The following is an 8,191-nucleotide window of genomic DNA, read 5'->3' on the forward strand; positions in this document are numbered from 1 at the left end:
CTAAAATATATATATATTTTTTTGCAGTGTTAGAGATCAAACCCATGGCCTCTCACATGCTAGGCAATTGTTTACCATTAAACTATACCCCCAACCCTCTGAAATATCTTTGAATACAGCCTTTTGATATATAAAATGTAATGAAATATATGTTTCAGGTAAATAGCTCCATAGATGTGTGTCTGTCAAGGGAAANGTGTTAATTCTGCATTTTTACAGCTAGCATGTGTGTAGTTTTTGTCTATTACTGGTATAGTATTGGGGGTGGGAGGGATAAGGTGGTGAAGAAAGAGACGAGTAGCATCATTTTTGTTAAAATTTGGGGCCTGATTGGGAAAATGGTGAAACAATGGAAAGAATAAGTAACTAATGATTTGGTTCTATGTACAGAATATTTTACCTAAAAAAAAAAAAAAAAAAAGTCATTGGCACCATAAATGAGGACTGTGAGAGACTGTTTAAAAGCTGTGAAAGCCTGAAACCTATAAGCCAAGGTGTTCCCTGCCTGAGTTAATGTTGTTCCCCACAAAGGACTAAGCCAGTTCCTAAGTTACCAAAGCTGCCATTCTGGAGATAGAAACTGACTGAGGTGGGAAGGTCTTTTATTGGAGAGTATACACAGGCAGATTATTCTGTCTTAGAGGTGCTAATTCTTGCAATCAGACAAAAAGACCCTTTCTTTTCCAATTATGAACTTATAAATAAAATCAGCTTGTCCATCTAAGCCACTGGCTAAAGTACTAGGGGAGGGGCCAAAGGGGTACAGGAAATGGAAGAGTAGGGAAAGAGGAGGGCCCACACTCGGGTTGGTAACTGTTGGAGCCTCTGCTTTTTAAACTTTGAACTCTGAAACCATAAGTGGCCGAGTTCAGTCACTGACAGCACAAGTTTCATTAGTCAATTCAAAGGTTGAGTGGTTTCAAAAGCCCTGGTCTCAGGAGATTAGCTTTCATATTGGGGCAGTGGTTCACTTTAAACACATTGTTTAATTTTTTTTTTTTGAAGAAAAAAAATATTATGAATTAACTGATACCCAAAATGCTGTCTTGAATCATGAAATCAAAGTTCTTGATATCATCTAGACCTGCATCTAGAGCTACATTGTAAAATCTTTTTAGGCATGTATTAGGTTTCTGTGAGATTTTTCTTTAAATGTAAACTTCATACACACTGTCAGTTTTTGTCTTAATAAAACTATAGATTTATAAAAAAAAAGGAATTGTAATACAGTGTAATAAGTACTAAATACACCAACACCTGTGGAGACTGCAAGATAAGCATGAGTGAGTACAAAGAAATACAGGGATGAGGGAAAGTGTCAGGTGCCCTATTTCTCTGAAGGCCATATTTTTGCTTTCCAAGGTTTCAGTTAACCAAGTTTCAGTTACTCTCAGTCAACCAGTCCAAAACCATTAAATAGAAAATTCCAAAATAAACAATTCATAAGTTTAAAGTTTAGCACCATTTTGAGTAGTGATATGAAATCTTGTGCTTCCCACTCCATCCCACTCAGGACGTGAATCATCCCTTTGCCCAACATCCATACTATATAACTTAGTAGCCAATATGAGTTATCAGATTGACTATTGAGGTATCAGTATGTCAGTGCTTGTATTTAAATAACCCTTATGAAGTAGCCTAACACTACATCACAATGCCTACCTCATTTACTTCCTTCATCTCATCACATAGGCATTGTAACGTGTCACATCACTACAGGACAAAGAAGGGTGAATACATTATAAGATATTTTGAGAGAGACTATATTTACATAACTTTTATTACACTATATTGTTATAATTGCTGTACATTATTATTGTTAATGTCTTTTTAAAATATTTTAGTTGTAGATGTCACAATCCCTTTATTTTATTTATTTATTTTTATGTGATGCTGAGGATTGAACACAGTGCCTCATGCATACTAGGCAAGCACTCTACCACTGAGACACAACCCCAGCCCTTGTTGTTAATATCTTACTGTGCCTAAATGATAAACTTTATCATAGGTGTGTACATATAAAAAAAACAGTATATGTAGTTTTCAGTACCACTGGCAGTTTCAGACATCCACTGGAGGTCTTAGAATATATCCCCCTCAGATAAGGAGGGACTACAGTGCTTGTGACACAGCCTCAAGAGACAAAGCACCAACCTGGCACAGTGACACACACCTATAATCCCAGCTACTTGAGAGGCAGAGGCACGTGGATAGCCAGTTTGAGATCACTTAGTGAGACCTGTCTCAAAAAAAAAAAGAAAAAAGAAAAGAAAAGTAAACTAAAAGAAGTTCAACATCCTAGCCATTAGGGAAATGAAAATCAAAATTACACCAAGACTTCATCTCATTCTTGTTAGAAAGTAAAAAATCTGGAAAGCAGTGTGGAGATTCCTTAGAAAATCTGGAATGGAACCACCATTTGACCCAGCTATCCCACTCCTCAGTTTATACCCAAAGGACTTAAAATCAGCATACTACAGGGACACAGCCACATCAATGTTTATAGCAGCACAATTCACAATAGCTAAATTGTGGAAACAACCTAGATGGCCTTCAATAGATGAATGGATAAAGAAACTGTATTATACATACACAATAGAATATTACACAGTATTAAAAGAGAAAATCACGGCATATGCAGGTAAATGGATGGAGTTAGAGAATATCATGCTAAGTGAAGTAAGCCAATCACAAAAAACAAAGGCCAAATGTTTTCTCTGATAAGTGGATGCTGATCCATAATGGGTGGGGGAGCATGGGAGGAATGGAGGAACTTTAGATAGGGCAAAGAGGAGAAAGGGGAATGGAGGGGGCATGGGGGTAGGAAAGATGGTGGAATGAGATGGACATCTTTACCCTAGATACTCGTATGAAGACACAAATGGTGTGACTCTACTTTGTGTACAACCAGAGAAATGAAAAATTGTGCTCCATATATGTACTATGAATTGAAATGCATTCTGCTTGTCATGTATAACAAATAAGAACAAATAAATTAATTAAAAATATAAGGATGCAGGGGGAAAATTTTTCATACACTGTTGGTGGGAATGTAAATTAATACAACCACTGTGGAAATCAGTATGGTGGTTCCTTAAAAGACAAGGAATGGGTTATACTGCTTTTTGGTAGAATTAAGAATTAAGATCAGCATACTACAGAAATACATGCACACAATATTTATTGCAGCACAATTCACATCAGCCAAGGTATGGAATCAATCTAGGTATCCTTCAACAGATGAATGAATAAAGAAAATACACACACAACAGAATTTTATTCAGCCATAAAGAATGGAACTTGTCATTTGCCGAAAAATGTATGGAACTTGAGAACATCAATGCTAACTAAAATAATCCAGACTCAGAAAGTCAAGGATTGTAAATTTTCTTTCATGTGCTGAAGCTAAAGAAGGAAAAAAAGGGAGATCATGAAAATAAGAAGGGATACCAATGGGGTAGAGGAAGGGGATCTGGGGGAAGGAGAACAAGGGGTACTGGGGATTGAAACTGGTCAAATTATGTCATGTGCATATACAAATATGTCATGATGAAATCTACTATTATATATAATAATTATGCAACTATAAAAAAAGGTATAGGGATGTAGCTCAGTGGTAGAGCACCACTGGGCTCAATCTCCAGTATTGAGAGAGGGAGAAGGAAGGAAGGAGGCATGCAGAAAAAAGAGAGAACCGGCTCGTCTTCCTCTTCTGTAATTATCCACTACAAAATGTCACATACTTTGAAGTTGATTGGCTAGGCTTAGGGGTCCAGTGTGTGACCAAGGCTAGACAGAAGTTAAGAATCAACTTTGTAGGGCTGGGGCTGTAACTCAGTGACAGAGCACTTGCCTTGCACATATGGGTTCAATCCTCAGCACCACATAAAAATAAATAAATAAAATAAAGGTATTGTATCAATCTACAACTAAAAATATTTTTTAAAAAGAATATACTCTGTGGTCTTGATTTCATTAACTTCAAGCTCTGGCCATTTGTACCATTCAGTCAAGACATTAGAAATGGGATTTGCAAGTTTTCTATTAAAGGAATTACATTGCACTGTAACCGCAAGGCCACAAGATGGCACCCAATACAAGGAAATCAATAATTTGCAAAGTCCTGCAGCTTCTTCAGCCTAAACTAAAACAATTCTCAAATGCTTTTCTTTATAACTCTAATGAAAGGGAGGAAGAAAGGGTAGGAGGGAAAGAAGAAAAGGGAAGAGAATAGGAAAGAAAGAACTTAGAAATTCAGGACAGTTTAAAACTACAAAATTAAGTAAGAATCAATATACTCATTCCATCCTATCTTGAAGTGTGAATTTTTCATATTTCCATTACGGTTTTGTTCATTTGTTTTTGCTATATTCCTTCCATACATTACAGAAAGTCAAACTTCTTGACCATGACACTGTTAAAAGTACACTTTACATCTTGTATCATGCACGTACACAACTCTTAACTATCATTAAGTACTATACATTTTTAATGTTCACACCCCACTAAATTTTGATCTGTTAATTTCAAACCCATCACTTGAAAATATATAGAGGGAGAGTCTTCAATTTACATTATATTACATTTATATTAAACATGTAAAATCAGGATCAGCAATGCCTGGCATGTCAATATCTTGGCATGAGTAATTTTTATTCTATTTCCATTATGCTTTTAGCCATACTATTCCCTCTGTCAACAGTTTACAATTTTGTTGGGCACAGTGGCAAGTGCCTGTGATCACAGCAACTCAGGAAACTTAGGCAAGAGGATTATAAATTCAAGATCAGCCTCAGCAATTTAGTGAGGCCCTAAGAAATTTAGAGACCCTGTCTCCAAATAAAAAATAAAATAAAAAGGGCTGGGGAAGTAGCTTAATGGTAAAATGTTCCTAGGTTCAAAACCCACTAATATAAAAAAAAGGTACACAATTTCTGTAACATAAAAAAGAAACAAAATATACCCATCCTTTCTTTGGTTACTATAATCCTTTCTCTCAGTGTATTAATTCCTCAATGCCTCTAGTACACTAAGTGGTTTTCAGTAGGACTTGTTTTGTTCTAAGGCTCTAACTTTTTAGCATCCAATTTTAAATGGGATTTTTTAGATGATATGTAATATATTCATAAAAATATTTCACCAACCAAACAACTGAATCAAGTGAAAAAAGTACATAGGCAATAAATCAGAGAACCCTGAAATAATAAAGGTGCCCTCCTTTATAGAGATGAAATAAGACCTGAAGAGATTAGTCCTCCAACCCACTCCCCAAACTAGTTAGTTGCAGAGACAGGTAAGACCTCACAGATTTAGACATTCAGGCCAGAACTACTACTCAAATATCACACTACCTGCCCAGAAACCAACATGCTGGACCAAAGGACCCCCAAACGTACCTTATATTGATCCCCTTAGATCAAATAATTTCAACATAATAGTTTCATCTAGATGCAATGTGACTAGTCAAAGACCCTTAAACCCATTCTTGAACTTAGCAAATCCCTACTTGTAATGTCTTTCTTGTCACCTATTTTACAGTAAATTCATTAATGCCAAGGAAGAGGAAAGAAAACATTCACAAGTTAGACAATATCTAGAGTCTATCACAACTGTAGCAAAAGTTTTATTCTAAAAGAAGATTAAAACAGGGGCTAGGTTTGTGGCTCAGTGGTAGAGTGCTCACCTAGCATGTGTGAGGCACTGGGTTCGATCCTCAGCACCACATAAAAATAAAATAAAGGTACTGTGTCCATCTACAACAAAAAAGATTTTTTAAAGATTAAAACAAAAGTCAAAAATATGTCAGCCATCTTTCTCTCATATGGTTGAGACCCAACTGCATTATGATAAAGATATAGATGGTATTAAATAACCCTTTATCATAAAAGCTGAAAAATATATAAGAAATGTAGCAAAGGACCAAGATTCTACACCTATTCTGGGCCTATCCCACTTAGATAAAGTTATAGGGTGGGATTTGGGAAGTTACTTTCCTTTTCTTGGCCTCAGTTTCCTTATTGGCAAAATATGGGTAATGACATTGACCTCAAAGAGTTACTATAAGGATTAAACAAGAGAATACACTCTAATGTCATTAATACATTTCCTGACACATAGTAAGAATCAAATATGTGTTAGCCATATATGAACATTGTTATTTTATGGTGATTATATCTTATAACTTTTTTTGCCAAGTTCGTGCCATACTTCATTAACATACGAGTTGCCACAATGCTCTATAAACTAAATTTAAAAACTTGAATTCTGGGGCTGGGGTTGTGGCTCAGCGGTAGAGCACTTGCCTAGCACGTGCGAGGCCCTGGGTTCAATCCTCAGCGCCACATAAAAATAAATAAATAAATAAATAAATAAAGGTATTGTATACACCTAAAAAATAAATATTAAAAAAACTTGAATTTCTTCCAGATGTTTTCATGCTAAAACACAAAACATTATTAAATTTTAGTCTGAAGACCTTTCAAAAACAAATCAGTAACACAAACTTGTATTCTCTTTATCAAAATGGAGACAAATAAATTTTAAACTAACCTTTACCATCCTCCTAATGTAGTTCCATTCTTCTCATCTGTGAATTGGGTTATAATGCTAAAATATAATTACTCAGAATGTTATAAAATTAAATACATTGTTATAAGTTAACATTTTATAAAACATCAGCAATGACAGCAAGCAGTTATATTCCTATTTAAAAGCAACTACTGCTAACCCTTAAAAACTAGAAAGGTCAGTCAGATCTAAAGAGGCATCCTAAATTTGGTTTTAAGAAATAGAACACTGGGGCTGAGGTTGTAGCTCACAGTGATAGAGCACTTGCCTAGTACGTGTGAGGTGCTAGGGTCAATTCTCAGCATTGCATATAAATAAGTAAATAAAATAAAATAAAGGTCAGTTAACAAAAAATATCTTAAAAAGAAACATAACACTAGTGAGAATATAAATTAGTACAGTCATTCTGGGAAAGAGTATGGAGGGTCATCAAAAAAAAAAACAGAAATAGAATGTCCATATGATCCAGCAATTCCACTATTAGGTATATATCCAAAGGAATGCAATAAGTACATCAAAGAGACATCTGCACATACATGTTTACTATAACATTATTCACAATAGCAATGTTATTTAGCAATAAAAAGAATGAAATTCTGTCATTTGCATATGTATGCAAATGGAGGGCATTGTGTTAAGCAAAATAAGTTAGTTATAGACAAATACCACAGTTCTTACATGTGGAAATTTAGTTAATATTGGCTGGGAATGTGGCTCAATAGTTAAGTGCCCCTGGATTTGATCCCCAGCACCCAAAAAATAAAAACGTTGTTATCATTAAAGAGACAGTAGAATAGGGGTTACCAGAGTCAAAGAAGGTTGTGAGGGAGGGAAGACAGAGAAAGGATGGTTAATGTATACAAGAGTGCAATTGGGTAGGAAGAATAAATTTTAATGTTCTATAGCACAGCGGGACAACTGTTGATGACAACAATTTTAATCACATATTTCAAAATAACTAGTAGAGGGTTGGCAGTGAAGTTTGGTGGAGAAGTATTTGGCTACCATGCATGAAGGTCTGGGTTCCATCCCAGCACTACAGAAAGAAAAGGAGGAAGAAGAAAGGAAAAGGGAAGGAGAGAAGGGGAGAAACAAGTTAGAATTAGTAGCAGAAAAAGATAAAAGTTTATAGTGGTACATTTGGCAATTGCCTTCATCTGATCATTACATAGTATGTGTGTACATATATATATATACTAAAATGCCACATTATACCCATAAATATATACTATATTTATACGTACCATAAATATGTGTCAATTAAAAATAAGAAAATCTATTTATTAAAACACACTAATATGGGCTGGGGCTGTAGCTCAGTGGTAGAGCACTTTCCTTGCATGAGTGTGGCCCTGGGTTCAATCCTCAGCACCACATAAAAATAAATAATAAAAATAAAGATATTGGGGGCTGGGGATGTGGCTCAAGCAGTAGCGCGCTCGCCTGGCATGCGTGTGGCCCAGGTTCGATGCTCAGCACCACATACAAACAATGATGTTGTGTCCACCGAAAACTAAAAAAATAAATAAATAAATATTTTTTAAAAAGATATTGTATCCATCTACAACTAAAAAATATTTTAAATAAGAAACACTAATATTTGTTTCTTCAGAAAAAAGTGTAT

The sequence above is a fragment of the Marmota marmota genome, unplaced genomic scaffold (assembly GCF_001458135.2).
Source record: "Marmota marmota marmota unplaced genomic scaffold, marMar, whole genome shotgun sequence".
Lineage (NCBI taxonomy): Eukaryota > Metazoa > Chordata > Mammalia > Rodentia > Sciuridae > Marmota > Marmota marmota.